Here is a 21,448-nt window from a genome sequence, read left to right on the forward strand (position 1 = left end):
TCCCCTTGCAAACAGGTATTTCCTAGGCAGCTAGCTAACTGAGGTTGCTGTCAGTTCAGGGACAATGTTGACTGTTCCACGGAGGCCTGGAACTTGAGATCTTGGCCTCATTAACACTATACTCTTAATTGAGTCAGACAATAACAGACTAGAGAGATACCCAAAATCTAGTCTTTTAAGACTCTGTTAGGAACCTATTTGCAAATATAGAGAACACTTATAAGGCAACTGAACCAATCGAAAAAATGTTTTCTTAGGCACATCTTCGTGTCAGATTATCTACTAGCCTCTGGAATTACAACGGTGGTAGAGAATGCCCTGGTCTCAAGGAGTGAAAAATGTACTAAGAAAACATGTAAATTCATGCACATAATACTGAAATTATGTGCCACAGCAGACATATGATTAAGAATGTGGGCAAAAGAGAGAAGGGAGTAATTTGCTCATTTAGTATGAGGCTGAGAGGAAGCTGTCAACTTTGGTGGGCTTGAAGAACTACAAGGTATTTATCAGGAAGACAAAGGTGAGAAGGGGACCTCAGACAGCAGGAACACTGTGCGAGGCTCTGAAACCTGGACTGGGCACCGAGGGTCAGGAACTGCAGTCACTGCAGTCATGGGGAAGGTACAGTGAGGAAAGGGTAAAGGGAAGGGAGGGGCCAGTGCTTGGAAAGCCATGGAAGAGACCTGGACTGTGTCCTCAAGGATATGGCAGAGAAACCAGTTCATAGGGCAAATGCAGTTATCGTCTGCGAGAGCAGGAATGAGGGCCTGGACCGGTGAAAGGAACATGATACAGAAAGGAAAGGAATATTAATGGGATCTCTATTAGAGAAACAGAGGATCTGGGGTTGGAATAGATGTGGACACGAGAGAGAGAGGGAGAGGGAGAGGGAGAGGGAGAGGGAGAGGGAGAGGGAGAGGGAGAGGGAGAGGGAGAGGGAGAGGGAGAGGGAGAGGGAGAGGGAGAGGGAGAGGGAGAGGGAGAGAGATGGTGGAGTCGATGGTGAAGAGTGACACAGTAAAATCAACAATACACATTTGCACAGAGACCCCAGGAGGGAGAACCAGAGGGAGATCATTAACTAAGATGACACTGGTCCGATGTCAATGGGGTAGATATTATTTGAGGTGGAGAGGACTAGGAGAAAGCAAAATGAAGCTTTGCATAGCAGAGCATATACAGGGCCATAAAAGCTTCAATAAACTAGAAGAGGAAAGTTTAAATGACCAATTATTTTATTTAGAGTAAAGAAATTCATTCAGTATTTTATTTATAGAAATGATTACTTCACCTCTATTAATCCAAACTTAGCTCATTTAAATAGTCAATTATATCATTGAAAGTCTGCGTGTGCAGGATTTATCCTAAGATACAGGGGAAAAACAACTCTTTCTATTTTATAGACAGATCAGAATTCAATGTCATTTGTTCAGTTATCATTATAGTTATTTAAACCTTTGCAGTGATACTTTTATACTTGGGAAATGTGGGTATGTAGGGAAACATATTGAGCTATTGGGTTTTTAGAGGAGATTATCTACAATAAGTATATTATATAGCTGATCAGCTTATTCTTTATGCCTAGGCATAAACAAATCTTGATATATAATAACATCCAGGAAGAAACTTAAAAACCCATTTCCATACTGGCACAATGGTGAATTTTCAAGATACATGGCACCAAAGGGCTAAATAAACTTTAAGATAGAGAGGCTGGTAGACATATTCAATTCAAGTGTCCCACCCTGACACAGCCTTACAGAAATCTCCTCCTGCTTTCCGCCCCTCCAAAAAAGCCTCTTAGAAGATATCTGTGTGGGCTGGAGAAGAAGGTTACATCCTTCCCAGTCTGCAAAATACAGCTAGAAAGAACATTATACACCAAAGCTAATTTAATGACATATTGAGAGGGTCACCACAGATAAATGAACAAGTGGAATGGATCCACTTATTCAAAGAAAGGGAAGATTTATTCTGCATATGAACCTAGGAAGCTACATGGTTGATTCCAAATTCTGCAGATTAAATTGATATGGGCCATAGCTTGGTAATAGTAGCACTCAGTTAGGACAACACTTAGAAAAAAGGCACTCTCTCCCATCATGGGGAGGAACCATGCCTAATCAAATTGACTTTCAAGTTCAGGTTTTCAGGGTCATTATAATGGCATTTCCAATGCTGACCATGCGGTCATCAATACTGCTTCAAGGCCAGTGGATGTCACATATCCATACAGAGCTCTCGGATGGAGCTAATCAACTTGGGACCCACAGTAAGCACCTCTGGAGGAAGCTCAGGAGATATCTATGAGAGAGCTAGAGCTAGAGCTAGAGCTAGAACTAGAGAGAGATCGAGTGCTTGAGAGAGAGAGAGAGAGAAAGAGAGACAGGAGAGAGAACCACATTAGTAAATGTGATGGGTAAATGGAAATCCCATTCTAAATTGTGAGATTTTTTTCTAAGGTAAATAAAAGATGATTTACTTCAATTTAAATTAAAACTAAAAGCTCATTTTAAGCAGAGACAAATGATTTCAAGTTATTCATGACTGCAAAGGAAAGGCAATCTGAAATCGGCTAAAATTTCAATGCATTTTATATCCCTATAGGTTTAGGATTACTGAATTAAAACATAAATCTATATTGAAAAATGATCAATGAATTTATCAGGATAAAGTTATCTATTTTTTCCCAGGGAACTGCTCTTTCTAGAATACTAAAACATTTAGCTGAGAAATAGCATGCATGTAAGACAAGGTGAGAGAAAACACCCAATTGGAAGAGCAAAAATAAAAATAAAAAATAATTAGATAAAATGAGGATAGTTTAAGGGGTGTCTGCGACATTAAGTGTAACAAATTTCACATCATAGGGGTACCAGAAGGAAAAGAAGGAGAACAAGGAATTGAGAAACTATTTGAAGAAATGCGGAAAACTTCCCTAACCTGGAGAAGGAAACACACATACAAGCCCAGGAAGTGCAGAGTAACAGGATGAACCAAAAAGGCCCACATCAAGAGATATTATGATTTGAATGGCAAAGGTTAAAGACAAAGAGAGAATCCTCAAAGCAGCAAGAGAAAGGCAGCAAGTTACTTACAAAGGAGCTCCCATAAGATTATCAGTAGATTTCTCAGCAGAAACATTGCAGGCCAGAAGGGATTGGCACGAAATATGCAAAGTGATGAAAAGCAAGGACCTATAACTAAGACTACTCTACCCAGTCAAATTATCATTTACAAATAAAGGACAGGTAAAAAGGTTCCCGAGCAAGAAAAAGCCAAAGGACTTCATCACCACCAAACCAGTTATTACTGGAAATGTTAAAAAGTTACTTCTTTAAGAAGAGGGGAAAAAAGAAAATAAATATGAATAAAATGGCAACAACTACATACCAATCAATAATCATTTTAAATGTAAATAGAATAAATGTCACAATCAAAAGAAATAGGGTAGCTCAATGGATAAGAAAACAAGATTCGTACATATGCTGTCTACAAGAGAACCACTTCAGATTGAAAGACATGCACAGACTGACAGCAAAGGGATGGAAAAAAATATTTCATGAGAAGGAAAGGAAAAATAGCTATGGCAGTAATACTTATATCAGATAAAATGAACTTTAAAACAAAGACTATAGAAAGAGACAAAGAAGGACATTACATAATGATAAAGGGATTAATGCAACTAGAGGACATAACCCTTGTAACACTTATGCACCCAATATATGAACACCTAGATATATAAAGCAAATATTGACCAACATAAAAGGAGCAATCGACAGTAACAGAGTCACAGTATGAGACATAAACACCCCATTGACACCAATGGACAGATCTTCCAGACAGAAAATCAAATAAAAAAGTGTTATTTGATGTATAACAGGCTATAAAGACGATGTGCACATGTATACAATGGAATACTACTTAGCTATAAGGATAAAATACCGCCATTAGTGAAAACATGGATAGATCATTATAATATCGCACTAAGCTAAATAAGTCAGACAGAAAAAAGACAAGAACCATATGATTCCACTCATATGTGAGATGTAAAACAGAAAGCAACAAACAAAAAGTCATAGACACAGACAACAGTATGGATGGAGGTTACCAGAAGATGAAACGGGGTGGGGGAAGGATGAAGAAGATAAAGATTGTTAAATATATGGTGATGGAGGGAGACTAGACTATGGGTTGTGAACAGAAGATGTATTATAGAATTGTATATCTGAACTTATGTAATGTTATTAACCAATGTGATCACAATACATTTAATTAAAAAATGAAATACTGACGGAATCAAATTGACAGTACTTTGACATGAATTCCATTTAGATAAAAGCACAAGGTGAGGCAGTCAAACCATGCCATGTTGGTAGTATAGGTTGTCACATATAGTAGTATAGATACTACGTATAAGATGAAAGTTATGAGACTATAAGCCATAAAAACATTGCTAGACATTACTAGAAAATATGCTATCACAAGTGTTACTACTACTTCTGCTGTGTCATCACCACTATTGATACTACTATTTGATACCATTTCTCTTTTTTATTTTTTTACTATGGGCTAGCTACACACTGGGCTATGTCACTTATGCCTATCATTTCATTAATCTTTTAAATTCATTCCATTCTGTATCCCAATCCTCCTCCATGATATATAAATGTTAATGTTTCCTTTAATAAAGTTGCTTGGCATTAAGCTTTTTCCTATTTTTTTGGAACTGTCTTTATTTTGCTCTCACTTTAAATCATATTTAGCTAGGCATATATTCCTAGCTTGCCTGTGGTGACCTCTGTGTGGGCTTGTGCTAAATTAGCCCTGGGATATCATTGTCCCCAGTCTAATGTGCCTAAATGTCTGCTTTGTATTTCATGGCTTCTTACTATCTGGAGATGGCTTAACATTTTGCGTGCTGAGCCTAGGCAGTACCCCATAATGCTTCAGTTCTCAGTCTCTAAAATAAGTTCCTTACCTATAGCTTCTTTGACATCTTTGTTTTCTTCTCCAACCTCTCCCTTAAATTCCTTTTGGTGTGAAGAGTAGGAATTGAAAATCAACTCCTCTTCATTGTTCAAAACTAGTTCCCATACTTAGAACAGATAACTCCCAACAGTGCCCAGCGCCACTGTTGTTCAGTCACTCTCTCTCCACAGTATGTAAGGGATGTAAGAATTAAACAACCATGTGTATTTGCTGTAAAATACACGATAGTGCATCATGTATAAAATACACCATGTTAGTTTATCAACTCTTATTATGCTTTCATATAGAGTGAAATACTAACATCAGCATAATCAGAATATTCTCTCAACAGGCAGAACTACATGGGAGGTTAAATCAATGCTCAATGTGAGTGTATTAATTTATATCAAGTAATATGTTTATTAAGGGACCGGGCTCTTACCTTCAGTGTAAGTGCATATAGGGCAATTTTCACTTCATTTATCATTATTTTTCACTTATTTTAAAGGAAGTACACAGTAAGAAGCACAGAATAGGGCCCCCTTTGATAGGGAGCCGCCTGCAAGAGGCAGAAAGACTGAGACCAGCAAGATAATCTGTTAATGGGTCCAACTGACCAAAGAGTGTCCAAAAAGTCTGAAAATACAGGGAAAATAGTGCGTTTATCTTTTTTTTTTTTTTTTCAGTTTAACAATTGGATTCTTGCTTTAAATTGTTATGTTCTTTATAAGAAATGATGTCTGGAAGTTAAAGAAAAAAATACTGAGTATGTTACTTGAAAATTTAACTAGCATACTTTTTAAAAACAATTTTGTCTGAGGTTCCCTGACATTTGCATACCCACGTGATTTTGACAGAAGTAGTGGGTCACATTTCCAGTGGATGGAGAGAAAAAGATAAATAAAATTCAATGGCTTCCTGTAATCTTTATTCTTGCATTTCTCTATCTATTCTTCCGTCCAATTTCATGAAACTGGTGTGACAATCTCGGGGTTCCTTCCTTTGGAAATCCTAGAGAAAACTGATTCAGCTCACTGAATAGGAGTCTTCTATCTTTGCATATTGAGATGTTGAGCCTGCCTCTTTCATTCAGAATTAGATCCTAGGATTTTGATGATCATACTATCTTTGTTCTCCAGTCTAGATGCCAGTTGTAGCACTATTTCCTTCTTTTCTCATTACATTAAAAGGCTTTGAAATCACATTTCAACTACCAAGTGTTATATCAGTCTATTGACATTTCAGTGGGTTTTGATTTGTGCTCATGGTTAAAAGCGAATAAAGATACTGATCAAAAGAAACATTTATGGACTTATGAATATAAATAAGTCAGCAGTTCTTGGGCAATGGCTGATGAATGTTTGTTTTGACATTTTCCTTCTCCTTAAAGACATTTTTAAAAAATTCTCCCAAGATCTATACTGTTGAAGAGGGCATTAGGTTTTTATGTGTGGTTCAGGAGACCATATCAAAGACGGAATACTTGAAGAAAAAAAATTAACAGAACTATCTCAAATTGGAATGGTTTCCTAGGAAGGCAGAGGTTGTCTGTGCTAGAGGTCACACCTCGATTTTGCATCTACTAAGATTCAGGTTGTATGATGCCCTCCAAGGCATTGGGAAATTCTGGAATTTGGACATGAAATTCCCACCACCTGCTCCCAACTCTGCATTTTCTTACACGGTACCTTAATTAGCAAGAGGAAACCAAGGTGTCTCTATCTTTGCACATTGAGATGTAGAGTCTCCCTCTCATTCAGAACTAGAATTTGATGATCATACTATCTCTGCTCTCTAGTGTGGATGCCAGTCGTGGCACTGTTTCCTTCCTTTCTCAATATATTAAAAGGCTTTGAAATCACATTTCAACCAATGTCAGTCTATTGACATTTCAGTGGGTTTTGATTTGTACTCATGGTTTTAGGGGAATAAAGATACTGATCAATAGAAACATTTACTGACTTACGAATATAAATAAGTCAGCGGTATGCCTAGATGCTTTACATATACATGGTCATTGAAATTTTGGATTTATACAAAAGATGATTTATTGAGGGTTTATTTGCTTTACTAACTCACTTCCAATATGCTTTCTTTAATTATGTATTTGATATAGTTACTTATTTCAGAAACATTGCACAATGAAATCTACATGTTCATCTTTTCTTCCTCTTAATTTTATAAAATTATTAAGTGACACTGGGTTCTGCATTGAGCTTCTGTACTCCATTTTGCTCTTAAGCTTAGCATGTCCCTGTTTAATGCTTCCAAGTGTATGGTATTGCCCTGCATTCAAGTGCCAGAAAATAATCACTGTTTTATGGAATGTGGCTCTTCCTGCATTTCACAATTCCTTGCAAAGATCTCATTTGTGAAGTATGCCATATTGCAGCTTGATAATTTTTCTGGCTACAAAAATGCAAAATTAACGTATACCCTCTTTTCCCAATCCAGGAAAAGGCTACAGCTGAAATAATTAAAATCCATATGCTTAATGATCTGTGTCTTCTGCAAGGTGGTGCATTATTGTCTCTAATGATGTTTAATAGCTCATAACATTCAATACACTTAACCATCAGTTACTGACGTTTGTAGTACTTTTGCATACTGAACATATCTTGATGGGAAAAACTGCATTGGCCCAGACTCAAGTAACCACCTTGATAAAGAACACGTGTCCTGACCACATGGAGAAGCAGCTTTGTCTTTAGAGCGGCTCCAGCTACAAATGCAAGTCTGTAACAGGCCATGTAGTTAGTTTTGGGTTTTGTTAAGTGAGGAGGAAGTTTGGATTTGCTGGTGTCATACTGGGCTTTGTTGGTCTCCCAACCAGTGTGGGGCTGTGGCCAGAGCCTCAAACTGGGATGTCAGGGGACTGGGATATTGGCCTCACTAAGCTGCCTGACATCCAGCAGCTTACTTTCCACTTGGCTTCTGTGTCTTTATATGAAAGATGAGAGTGAGGTGTTGAATGATGTGTGAGGTCCCACCCAGGTCAGAAATTCTCCAGACTAACAGCCACTTTAGAGACAGTGGACCCATTAGCCTTTCGTCATTTTCCATGTAATGTCATGTTTGCACAGAAAGCTCCTTAGGAAAATGAAAAAAGATAGAGTCCTCACCTGATTATAATTTATTGATCTTTCACTATTTGCCAGCAGGACAAGCAAAAATTGTATCTTTTCACTTTTGTTGACATTTCATAGATCTCTAGTGAGACTGAACATTTTTTCCACATATATATTGGCCATTTGTATTTCATCTTTGAATTGACTATCTATATCCCTTTGTCTGTTTTTTGATTGATTCTTATTAATTTGTAGGGTGTATGCGTATTAAGTATATTAATACATAGTGGGTCATTGTGTTCTAAATAATTTTCTCTAGGTTATCCTTCGTCTTTTTTGGTGACAATGTCATTGCAATCTAACTCACAGACCACACAATTCACCTATTTATATTATTTTTCCAGTTTTATTGAGATGTAATTGACAAATAAAAATTGTATCTTCTTAGGTATCTTCTTAGGTCTAAGAAGGTCTTCTTAGGTATCTTCTTAGGACCTAAGAAGATACGTAAAAACTCACATGAGCATCAATATTAGAACCAACTATGCTTTATTACATTCTTACAGGGAACGTGTATTATCTCTGTAATTAGAAAAAAAATTAAGAAAAAAGGCAATAAAGCAGATATGCTTAAACATGCAACAAGGAATGTTTAATGTTACCCATGAAAACCCTTAAGAAAATTACTTAAGGAGAAAAAACAATGATTCCATTTAAATATAGAAGCAAGATTAAACTGTATGCATTATAAGTACAAATTAGAATGTAAATATTATAAACCTTGGCAAGGTGTAAATAATTATAAAATCTAAAAAATCATATAAGGAAGTAGTAAAAAAATGGCAGTCAACCATGTGGAATCTGCTAAGGGGTCAAGTAAGATTAGGCCACAGGTTGGCAAACACAGAAGTCATAATGGATCTAGACACAGATCTTACACCTTCACAAAATTCAAAACGGATCACAGACCTAATGTAAAATGTAAAACTATAAAATTCCTAGAAGATAACATAGGATAAAATCTAGATGACCTTGGGTTTGGCAATGACTTCTAGGAACACCACCAAAGACATGAACCAGGGAAAAAACAATTGAAAAGTTGGAGTTGATTAAAATTTTCTGATTTGCAAAAGATACTATCAAGACAATGAGAAGACAAACCAGACTGGGAGAAACTATTTATTTGCAAATGACAAATCTGATAAAGGACTATTACCCAAAATATAAAGAACTCTTGAAACTCAATAAGAAAACAACCTGATTTAAAAATGGGCCAAGGACCTTAACAGACACCTCACCACAGATCTACAGATGGTAAATGAGCAGAGGAAAACACGCTCCACATGTCATCAGGGAAATGCGAATGCAAACAGCAAGACACTCTCCACACCTGTCAGAACGGCCCAAATCCAGAACGCTGACCACTCCACATGCTGGTGAGGACACAGAGCAACGGGAATCTCAGCCATCACTGGTAGGAGTGCAAATGGCGCAGCCACTTTGGAAGACAGTTTGGCGGTTTCTTACAAAACTAACATACTCTCACCCTATGGTCCAGCAATCGCCCTCGTCGGTATTTACCCAAATGAGCTGAAAACGTAATGTCCACACAGAACCCTGCGCACAGATGTTTATGACAGCTTTACCCATAATCACCTAAACCTGGAAGCAACCAAGCCGTCCTTCAGTGGGTGATGGATACACTGGTCCGTCCAGACGATGGATTATTATGCAGCAATTAGAAAGAATCGATCAAACCATGAAAAGACAGAGGAAACTTATATGACTAGGTCAAAGAAGCCAGTAAGAAAAGGATACATACTGTATAATTCCAATTACATGACATTCCGGAAAAGGCAAAACTATGGAGATAGGAGAAAGATCAGTGTTTGCCAGAGGTTGCGGGGGAAGGAAGGATGAAAAGGTACATCACAGAGGATTTTTAGGGCAGTGAAATTGTTCTATAAAAAACAGAAAAAAAAATTGTATATACCTAAAAAAAAAAAATAGAGTCCTTGTAACTCACTGCTCTTGGTGGAATGATAAAGGAAAAAGCAATGTTCTCATTTTATAATATCTGCATGGCTTTGATGTGGTTTTCATACTTGCCTTTTTTAAAACAAAAATGTATAAGCATAAAAGGCTTTCTTCTAAATATCACATATTTAAGCCAAATATTATCTTGTTTTTTGGTAACAGAAGGACCTGAACTGTTCAGTGCTAGAAATGAGAGCATCTGCAGGAGGTAGCTTACTTTATGTAGTTTTTGCTTGAGAAAATACAGGATTTAATCATCCCTAAGCCTCCAAAAACTTGTAATTGTCGAACTTTTCCCCTAATCATGAATTTGAGTCATAACCACCCTGGGGTGAAATGCATACATTGCTCTCTCAAGTTCTTGATTGTTTCCAAAAAACTTGTAAGACTGTTTCTCTCTTGACAGCAATCCCTATGTGGAAAAAACTAAGAAGAAGCAAAGGGACTGCTACTTCTACTGGCACCTGCCTTTCTCAAATGTTGTAGTTTCTCTGCTGCTCGCTGAATTCACAAGTTCAATTTTTTAAAAAAAAAGGAAGAAAATATTCAAATCGTCATTTCATTGTGAAGTTTATAGCATTCACGATTTCTTTTGCACTTTCTCCTTGCTTCAGTATCAATTTTATATGTTTCAAAATGTAAGGTGCCTGGCAGGCCTTGCTTTGCTCCTCCCAACGGTTACTGAGTGAATGCACCTTGTCAAATGTATGTTAGTACTAGGAATAAAGCAATAAATACACTCATATGCTGCAAGTATGGTCTCTACTCTGATCAGCTTACCATCTTGGGAAAGGGGTGAAGACTCAAATGTATGTAGGCACAGACGATCCTAAATCAGTCCTGACGGGACAATAGGGAGTGGTGGAGTCTGGGAGTCATTTGAGAAATGTCTTTGCTAAGTTCTCTCCTTTCTTTCTTTCTTTCCTTCCTTCTTTCCTTCCTTCCTTCCTTCCTTCCTTCCTTCCTTCCTTCCTTCCTTCCTTCCTTCCTTCCTTCCTTCCTTCCTTCCTTCCTCCCTCTCTCCCTCTCTCTTTCCTCCCCTCTCTCCCTTCCTTTCTTCCTTAAGATAATCTGCTAACTGAATACAATAGTGTACAAGTCTTCAACTCAGAATGTAGGTCCCAACAGAGATATATAAACAAATAATTTTAATATAGTAAGCAGAATTTAAAGGTATTTCTAAAACACTGCTGTTAAGAGCATAGACTCTACAGCCAGACTGGCTGTGAATTCTGGCCCCACCACGTACCAGCTGTTCGACCTTACATAAGTAACCTTCCCTTTCTCGTTTCTGTTTCCTTTGGTATAAATGGTGACAGCGTAAGTATTTATTCCATCAGGTTTTCTTGAGCAGTGATTGAGTTAATACACGTAAAGCTCTTGGAACAGACCTTGACACACAGTGAGCTCTAAATAAAAGAGGACTGTGCTTATTATTAATAGGAATGAGGTTTAAGAGAACACATGTAAAAATATTAAGTTCAATTACACACAACCTAAGAGAATCTTAAGAGAGAATCTTGAATCATCTCGTGGGCACCATCACCTTGCTGCTGGAAGCATCCCAAAAGAGAATATTCCTCAGTGTTTGCTAATGCAGTTAGTTCAGAGGTCCTCAATTAAATCAATACCTGCTTAATTCATCCTTTCCTATACATCAACTAATTCTGCATGATTCCTATCAAAGAAGGGCTCACCTGTGTCTTCTAAAAAGGGGAACAAAAAGTCATGGTGTAATGTGTCAAGACTGCCTGTGATAACATTGTAACTTCTATGGTGTTTTCCATGTTGACCATTCATTTAACATTTCAGTTGGCTTTACTCAAATGAAGAGAAATATTTTCCCATCATGCTGTGAAAATTAGCTAACCATAGCAGTGAGTGGCTTTCAAGCATTGCATTGCCTTACAGACTGTGCAACATAATCACAATGATAAACCATTCAGGAGACGTGCACTATCTACTCAATTACCAGTTTAAAATCCAGTTCTGTGTATTCCTGTATGGGCTCAATGAGCATGCAAGGTTTAGGGAGCAGAACCAGCCAAAGCTTTACAAAGCTGTGATCGAGTATTACGTATACCTCAGTAATCTTGCTTTCTTCTCTAAAAACATATTTCATTTTCTGCACTGCTGTACAAAATCCATTTCCCAGTATCCTTTAAGAGTTGTACCTTGAGGAAAACAAGGTTGTAAGGCAGGCAGAGGTTTTTGTGAAAAGGGAACAAACCTTATCTAAAAGGATCTTTTGCTCTCATCTTCTCTAGGAATTCTGTAATGAGGGAAAACATCGACAACATTAACTATTAATATATACCAGATGATTTATGTAATTAGAAAAAAGGAAAATCTATATAATTAGACAAAGGAGAATATAGTTATAGATATTACATATGAAGACAGCTTATCAAAGGTTCCCAGGTGGTTGTCTCTGGTTACGGGAACAGTGTATGCTATTTTGGTTCCTTTTAATTGCCTGTATTTTACAATTCTCAAAAGGACTAACCTTTGTTTTATAATAAAAATGTTGACAATGTAAATTACCACACAATATGTGCTAGGTACATTGTAATTTCCTAACCTTGCTTCCTATGTCTTAATCTGCTCTTATTCTGGTCATTTCATTAAATTTGCTCTGCGGCTTTTATTTTTTCCATTTTCATGCTCAATGTAGTTCTAGCCTCCCTCATTTGACTCTAGGGGAAAAGCCCAGTCAGTGCCTGCCACTGCTAAAAGAGTACAGAAACAGGGCGAGTGAAATCCTCATCAGCATGTAGGCCATCACCTTTCTGAATTTTCCATTTCTTCACCTTACCCCATCTGAACCTAGCTTTTCACCATACCTTTTTCCTTGTTTCTTTGTTTTTCAGTAGTTCATTTGTCAAGTATTTAAAGAATGCCTACCCTGAGTGCAGGGTCATCCTTCAAAGGATGACCCAACATTGCATTCATGTCATTGGTTCATGATCTGCTTTCTAAACGACTTGTCTATTCCTTAGGCTCCGTCCTCTGAACATTATCCCTCTCTTCTATTTATTATCACCATCCTGCTTCATTCATTCCACACTTGAGTTGAAATCATCTCAAGCCTATGCACAATTATCTATCCATCCTAATGCCGCCAGGGTTGCATAAGAACCAAAATAATCACTGATTTGAAAACCAAGCACTAGCACCATGTGGGGCAGGGGCAGAGGGTATATTCTGCCTTAAAGCAATACGTACTTTTATTGAGCAGATGTTTTATTGCTTCTCAACTATTGTGCACATGAGGAGTGGAATCAACCAAAAAATACACTTCCAAACTTTAAGCAGGAGGTCACCGATAATTCTTGTTGCACTGGGGAGGATCGCAGTGGTAGTGGTAGCAGTGGCATTGACGGTGATAATGGGTAAGCCCTCGGTAAGGCTAAGGCCTTGTGCTGCATGTGCTGAACGCATCCTCTCTAACCTTTACCCCTAATGGGAGTTCACAAGGCAGCTATCAATATTTTCACCCCTTAATTTTACAGTGGAAGGGACTGAAACACAAAGGTTGAATGATCGCCAAGCTCACATATTTAGTCATGGCTGGGGTGGAGTCGGGATGTGACCTTAGATCTTTGTGACTTTAAAGATATGTTCTGTTTAAATCCATGAATTAATTATGCACAGCTTTTAGAATAATACTCATAGAATACTCCTTTTTATAGAAGCACTATATACATATTAATTGTTATTATTTCCTTTCAGTCACTTATTTGGAGATACTACTTTTTCTTCTTTACAGGCTTGAGGAGTTCAAAGTCTTTACCATGGAAATATTGCTCTGAACTTAGGTCTATAATCAAGTAAAAGAAACTGAATACGAGAGATTCTGTAAAAGAAACAGGGAGATCTGTTATTCTCTCTTCACTGCTCATTTCCCTCTCATATACATGAATGCTAGTTTTTAAATTTATTATTTTTTAACAGTTTGCAGCTTTTAATGCATTTGAAATTAAGAAGGGAAAGTACAAGGAGGAGGGAGAAAGCAAGGCGGGGATTATGGTAAAGGACAGTTAACAAGGTAATATACTCTCTTGAGAGTTAATACCCCTTTTGAGGGGTATTACTTCTGGCATTTCAAAGGCGTATTAACCTAGATACAGAAGAACAAAGGACAGCGCTTACTTAAAACCTTTCACTAAAGAAGTTATACGCCTGGGGCCTGACTACCCATCATTTCTTGCCCAGTTAGGAATTTATGATTAGATCATCCTATGAGGTTACTTTCCATAGAACCCCTTTCTCATTCATGGTTCACTATTTAGGTCATAAATCAACCTGAAGGATGCATTGGTAACCAACCTTTTGGTTGGATAGTGTGATCTCACAATGCTAGGAAGGCTCATTCTTAGGAAGTCTCAGTATCGATATTGTCTTGTTGACCATTGAAGATAAGGCAATACTGTAACGATGGAATGAGATGAGGCTGAATTTTCCCCAAATGGGAAGGGCAGGTAAATGGAAGGCAGTCAGGTCTTAGGGCCTTCATTAAAAACAAACAAACAAACAAAAAATCACTTCTATCCTATTAGCTTTACCTTCTGTCTCATTTTTTTCTGTATTTGGCATCTGGTATAATAGTTACTTAAGCGATGAAAAGAGAATTAACAGTGATCTTATACATGTTCAGTAATCATAAACAGTTGGACTACATAGAAAAACCCAAATAGCAAGTACAACTACTATTATGACTAATATCCTTGGTTTCATTGAAGTGAGGAATCACATTGTTTTGTGGCTGTTGAACGACCTTTGCATTCTTGACATAAATTCCACTTGATCAAGGTGTATAATCCTTTCAATGTATTGAATTCGGTTTGCTAGCATTTTGTTGAGAACTGTTTTTGTTTTTTGGAGAGTTAATTTCATTTTATTATTATTACTTTTTAAAGTTTATTGGGATGACTATTGTTAGTAAAGTGACATAGGTTTCAAGCATACAATTCTGTTAATACATCATATATATATATCATGTTCTGTGTTCACCACCCAGAGTCAGTTCTCCTTCCCTCACCATATGTTTGACCCCTTTTACCCTCATCCCTTGGATTCAAGGGTACAGTTTTTTGCCATGGGTTTGGGAAGTTCTCATCAATTATTTGTTTGAATAAGTTCTCCGTTCCTTTCTCACTCTCTTCTTCTGTTATACCCATTATTCTTAAATTGCTTTTTCTAATTGAGTCAGATAATTCTTCTAGAGTTTAATTTTTTTCTTGATTCTCTTTTTCCAGTTGAGTCATTTCTAGATTTCTATCTTCAGTATCAGTAATTCTTTCCTTCATCTGGTCTGCTCTGTTTCCTAACATGGCTAATTCATACTTCGTTTCATTTATTGAGTTCTTTATCTCCAGAAATAGTTTTGTTCCTTTTTATAGTTTCAATCTCTTTAGTAAAGTACTTCTTTTGTTTATTGATTTTATTTCTGGGCTTGTTGAATTGCATTTTTGAGTTTTCCAGAATTGCAATCTTGAATTATCTGCCATTTAAATCAGACTTTCATGTCTTTAAGTTTATTTTCTGGAGATGTTTCATTTTCTTTCTGAACTCTTGTTACACTTTGGTTATTCATTGTGATTGATAAATTATTTATCTTCCTGGGCATTTGTGGGAATGATTTATCTATTTATTTATTTGTTTGCTTGTTTGTTTATTTATTTATTTATATTTGACTCATAACTTTAGCAGGTTGACAAGTAGAGGTCTTTTGTTTTACAGTAGGTGGTGCTGAAGCACAAGGTGTTTTTTTGTTTATTTGTTTTTGTTTGTTTGTTTTTTGGTTTTTCTTTTCCTTGCACTGCTGGGATTTCTGGGATCTCTGTGGGGCACTCGCCTCAGCTGTTGAAAACAACCCATATTCCCTAAGGATGAGGGCATCCTCTTTAGGACCAAGTCACCTAGGTCTCAGGACACTAGACCTGTGGTGGGATATGTCAGGCTATGGGTCTCCTGGTCTGTGTGTTCCCAGCACTTCTTACCTGCATCCATAACCTGCCAGCAGTGCCTCTCTGTCTGAGGTGTCCCAGCTACTTCTACCAGGCTCTGCCATGATGGCTGGGGAAGAGATGGGCAGGAGGAAGAAGGTTTGTGTGCCTGTGGCTCTGTTCTTTCAAGTGGGTTTAGCCACAATGAGTACAGACCACTTAGGCTGTAAAATTGTTCCAGCCCTTTTGTAATCTGCTGAGTGCTGAGTGAGGATTTTACTGCCGGGTGGGCGACAGGAGGAGAGAGGGATGAGTTCCCACGACTGCAGCTCCTTTGTCTGGTATTGGTGGCTTGTGGAACTCAGCCAGCATTTGCATTGCTTCTCTGTCTGTGACCCTGGTCTCAGCCTCAGTGTGCACCGGCCACCCATGCCCAATTGCTGCCTCTGCCCCTCTGGTTTCCCCCCCAACTTTATATTGCTATTGCATCCATTGGGGCCCCAACGAGCTCCAGACTGCATCTGCGGCTCTCTTCTCTGCCCTTCCCCCATGACCCATTTCCCGAGTGCCCTGATTCACCTACTTTCAGATGTTTCACAGGTGTCCAACTTGTAGCTTCAAAGGGAGAGACCTGGAGGTCCTCACATGCCACCATACTGCTGACGTCTCATCAGTATTTTATATAATCACACAGTCCTCGCCACTTCCAAAGCCATTATTCTAACCAAAACTCTTAGTATACCATCCAAGACCTTACAAAAGTGTCCAGTCAGTTCCCCAGTTTCTAGGATTACCCTCTTTCTACCCATCCCATGCTCAGCAGCAAAAGTTGTCAAGTTAATCAGATCATGAGAATCAAGGCCTATAATTATCATTAATCAGAGTATGTTCTTACATTAAATCAAGAACTCTAATACATAGTTTTGAATAATTTTACTAATTTTAACTCCCCACCCCCGTTATCTTTTATTCAGACACAGCCTCTTAGTGCTTTAGTTTATACTATACTCTGGCATGGAAAATCTTCTAGCTTTTACTAAAGCCTGAAACTCTCCTTTCTGCCTGCAGATGTTGGCTCTGCTTTCTATATCCATTAACCCCCTACAATCACTTTTTTTTTTGTCATTATAAGCTGCACTGATCTCCGCTGCATTTTTTTTTCCCTTAGCTGTAGAAAGCTGGGCTATATAATTCTACTTATTCCCAATAATACTGAATCTTTTAAATCCTCAATGAAATACTAAATTGAGCTCAATGAATACAATTTTAATATTAAATGCATTTTCTTCATTACTAATCTTTTAAAAATATTTATCTATTTACTGAATATAGTATAACTCTATTAACCTGAATCTCATTCTTTTCACTATTATGGATAGCAGAGAAAGGACCAATGAATACAGAGGACTTGGTCCAGTATTATTATAATAAATATTCACAATCAGCCCTAATCACAAACATCTTAGAATAACATCCTACATAATATGATTTCTTTTTGTTTAAATTTGGTAATTTTCTAAAAATAAAATCAATCACCTATAGAAATTACAAAGATCTGAACAATAAAGCATAAATATTTCGGAAGAGCTGGGTTATTTCCCCATAGACTAAAACTGTATTTTCAAACATCGATTATTTTTAAAACACCTCTTCTCACTTTCTAACAATAAATTATGAAGGGAAAGTGTATTGAGGATTGGGGAGTAAGAAGATAAAGAATGGTCTAGGAGAGAAGAAAGTTTTTCCCTGACATCCTCCTACACACACTGTAAGAAAACAAAAGAAAGAAAGAAAAAGAAAATCACAGAATGCATCTCCAACCTACATACCTATACACCAAGCTCAACATTAGTCAATGGTATTATGAGTTGAATTGTGTGTACCCACACCCCAAAAAAAAAAAAAAAAAACAAGCTATGTCAAAATCCTAACCTCCACTACTCATGATTGTGACCTTATTTGGAAAGAGAGACTCTGTGTAGATGTAATAAAGTTAGGATGAGGTCATGCTGAATTAGGGCGTGCCCTGATCCAATATGACTGGTGTCCTTATGAGAAGAGACCAGATACAGACACACAAGGACAGCACTGTAGGACAGAGGCAGAAATTGAAGCACTGAAGCTGTACGTCAAGGAATGCCAAGTGTTGCCAGCAAACGAGTAAAAGCTATGAAGGGACAAGGAAGGATTCTCCCTTCCACATTTCAGAGTGACCATGGCCTTGCCAACACCTTGATTTCGGACATCAAGCCTCCAGAACTGTGAGAGAATAAATTTCTGTTGTTTGAAGCCACCCATTTTGTGGTACCTTACCTTACGACAGCAGCCCTAGGAAACTGATAGAAAAGGAGACATGAGTACTCCCTTTGAGAAAACACTGCATTTTAAAAATGACGTTTAATATATTCCGCACCTCACCATTGTTGTTATATCCCTAAGAAATTATTCAACCACCATGATGGCCACAAGCGTTTGAGCAGAAGCCAGTAAAATTCACACTCACAGTAAAATTCAGTTATCAAGGTACCAGCCTTCCAGAATTTCAAGTTTCTCTAACGACTGCTGACCCAAAAGGGCCTCAATGTAACCAGTTTAAGGAGTGAAAAGCATCCTCCCTGAGGACGAGGAAAAGAGATGTGTTGCCAAGAGGATCAGATGCTCCGAAGATTAAACCCAATGGGCTTTGAATGGCTGCCATGCTCTGATGGACAGGACCTGTCTCTTCCATGCAAGGCTGGGAAGTGAACCAGAAGTGTCAGGAGGCAGAAGAAACAAGAAAACTGGAGATCAGCAATGTCAGCAATTAGAAATGACACGAGGGGAGTAAGCAGTGGATATTGCGCTATGTACGTCAAGATGAGAGAGTCAAAGATGAAGAGAGGTAGTCCTGTAGCATGGAAGGTGTCATGTAAGCTTTAGGTCTCACCTTTAATTGCCTCGGTCTCCCAGGGACACACAGAAGACATAGGTCAGCTCGGCAGCATATGTTGGCAGATATGCAGGGAGATATTGCAAGAAAGCTGGTAAAACCTCAGTTGCCCAAAAGACCAAGCCAAACTAAGGGGATGTCAAACATCCCGTATCTCACTGCACTCAGGAACTCTAGCAGTCACCCTGAGAAAACTGAAAAATGACTGAAATGTTTGGTAACTTGCCTGCCGATGTTGGCTGATTGCTTCTATCCATAAATTTCACTGCTATTCCAAATATATAATTGAATAAGAAATCTGATTTTAAAACAAACAAACAAACAAACAGGTCCATCCAACAGATTTGGTATGTAAGACTTTTAAACAAATAACTTAAAATAAACAAAAAAACTTAAAAACTAGAATTTTTACTGTTATTTTGTCTAGAATTCCAATAAATGTCAAACACTAAAAAGTTCTTTATAAACAGAATATGGCCTAGTGTAATGTTTCCAACTTATCTTTAACATCCCAGTGATAACACCACTAATATTTGTTGAATTATTTTCTTACTGAGAATCCACTACATGTCAGGTATTATGCTAAGTGATAATGATAGTGTCAACAGTATTTAATGTACGTCTATATCCCAAAACCCTAAGGCCTGATAAATACTTAATCAAAGTTTTCCCTGAGTCCACTGGGAAAACTGAAATGACAAGTAATATTAAAAAATGTGTTAAGTCAAGGCAGATGATTATACATGTGACTAAGTGATGATTTTCTAAACGTCAGTAATATCACTTAGAAGAGGAACATTCTTCAGTATTTGAGTCACTGACCAAGAAATACACACAATGTATTCTATTCGCAGTCTACATGCATGAGGGGTGGGAAAAAAAAAAAAAGACAATGATCTAAAAGCTAATTCCCATCAGTTATCGCCCCAAGAAAACAAATTCCAAGGCAACCACAAAACTATATTAGATTAGATATTATTTTTGATATTCAATCAAAATCCACATACTACATCATAGCTTATGTTTGTTATGATGTCCCTGAGGCATTAAAAAATGTTTAAAATACAGATAAACAGTACAAAACTTATCATAATAGCCACTTAAAAATAAAACAAAAGAAACAAAAACTATAAATCCCTAGGAATAAAACTGACAAAAAGTATAATGACTTGTACGGAGGAAATGATAAAACTATTGAAATATATAGAACAAAACCCGAAGATATAGAAAAATATTTAAAGACGTAAATTCTTTCCAAATCGATTTATACATTTAATATAACCATAATCAAAATTTCAACAGAGTTCTCTTGTAGAAAACTTAACAAGATGATATTAAAATTCAGATTTAGGAACAAAGGCCAATAAAGAATAGACAAAATGATTCTGAAGAACAGCAAAAAGAGATGAAGTCTTGACCTGCCAGATATAAATATTTATTAATAAGCTATATTAAATCAAAGTGCTATGCATGCAGAGATTGACCAATGGCATAGGATAGAATGCCTTGGAACAGCCCTACTTATGTATTCAAATATGACATATGACAAATGGGAGATGGATGAACTGTTCAAATGGTGCTAAGTATTGACTATAAATAGGGAAAATAATAGAACTAGATCTAATTTACAGAATAAAAATCAAAGAGAAATGTAAAAGCAAAACTTTTAAACATTTAACAAAAAATATATAGGGATATGAATTTATGATATTGAGATAGGAAATAATTTCCAAAACACTCAACAAAGATTAATAAAATTAATTACATTATTTTTTAAATCTTAATATAAAAAATAGGCATGAACAAACTGAAAATAATCACAGTCCAGGAGTACATATTTGCAAACAAACAACAAACAAATAAACAAACAAAAAATACATAAAATGCAAAGTTTAAATATAAGGCTAGCTATTTTAGATGAAGAAAAACAAACAACCCAATGAAAAAGTAGGCAAAGACAATGAATGATAGCAGGCCCACATGTCTGATAAACATAGGAAAAGCCCGACAATCAAAGACATGGAAATTAAAGTAATGGTAAGATACAAATTTTGTTCTCATAAGATTGGGGAAATAAAACAAACACTGAACACTCTAATAAAATTAAGAAAGGAAGTTGGAAACAGGAAATCCCATATAATACTGTGAAGAGAGATTATTTTCATACTATTTAGTAAAGGTGAATGGCAGATACCCTAGGGCTCAGCAATTCTACATTTAATCAGCCTATAAGAGAAAAAAAAAAAAAAAGCAGATCTAAGAACAAATCACTGTTAGTTGCATGTACCAGTACCACTGTTAGAATGTATACCTACATTTGGGCTATGTTATTTAACAATTATACTTCTAAGTATATTTCCACAAGATACTCTTATATTTGTTCTGAGAAGCATAGAGACACTTGTTTACTGCAGCTCTCGGTATTACAGGCAGATACTGTAAATGCTCAACAATAATAAAATAGTTAATTTGTGCATCCAACGGAATAATAT

General features: G+C 37.0%; 1 protein-coding gene across 4 annotated transcripts in view; it reads right to left on the reverse strand.

The window, feature by feature from the left end:
- Positions 1-21,448, reverse strand: part of CTNNA2 (catenin alpha 2) — a 1,066,300-nt gene that overhangs the window by 751,959 nt on the left and 292,893 nt on the right. The window lies entirely within an intron of this gene.

The sequence above is a fragment of the Rhinolophus hipposideros genome (genome assembly GCF_964194185.1).
Source record: "Rhinolophus hipposideros genome assembly, chromosome: 12".
In the NCBI taxonomy this organism is placed as follows: Eukaryota; Metazoa; Chordata; class Mammalia; order Chiroptera; family Rhinolophidae; genus Rhinolophus; species Rhinolophus hipposideros.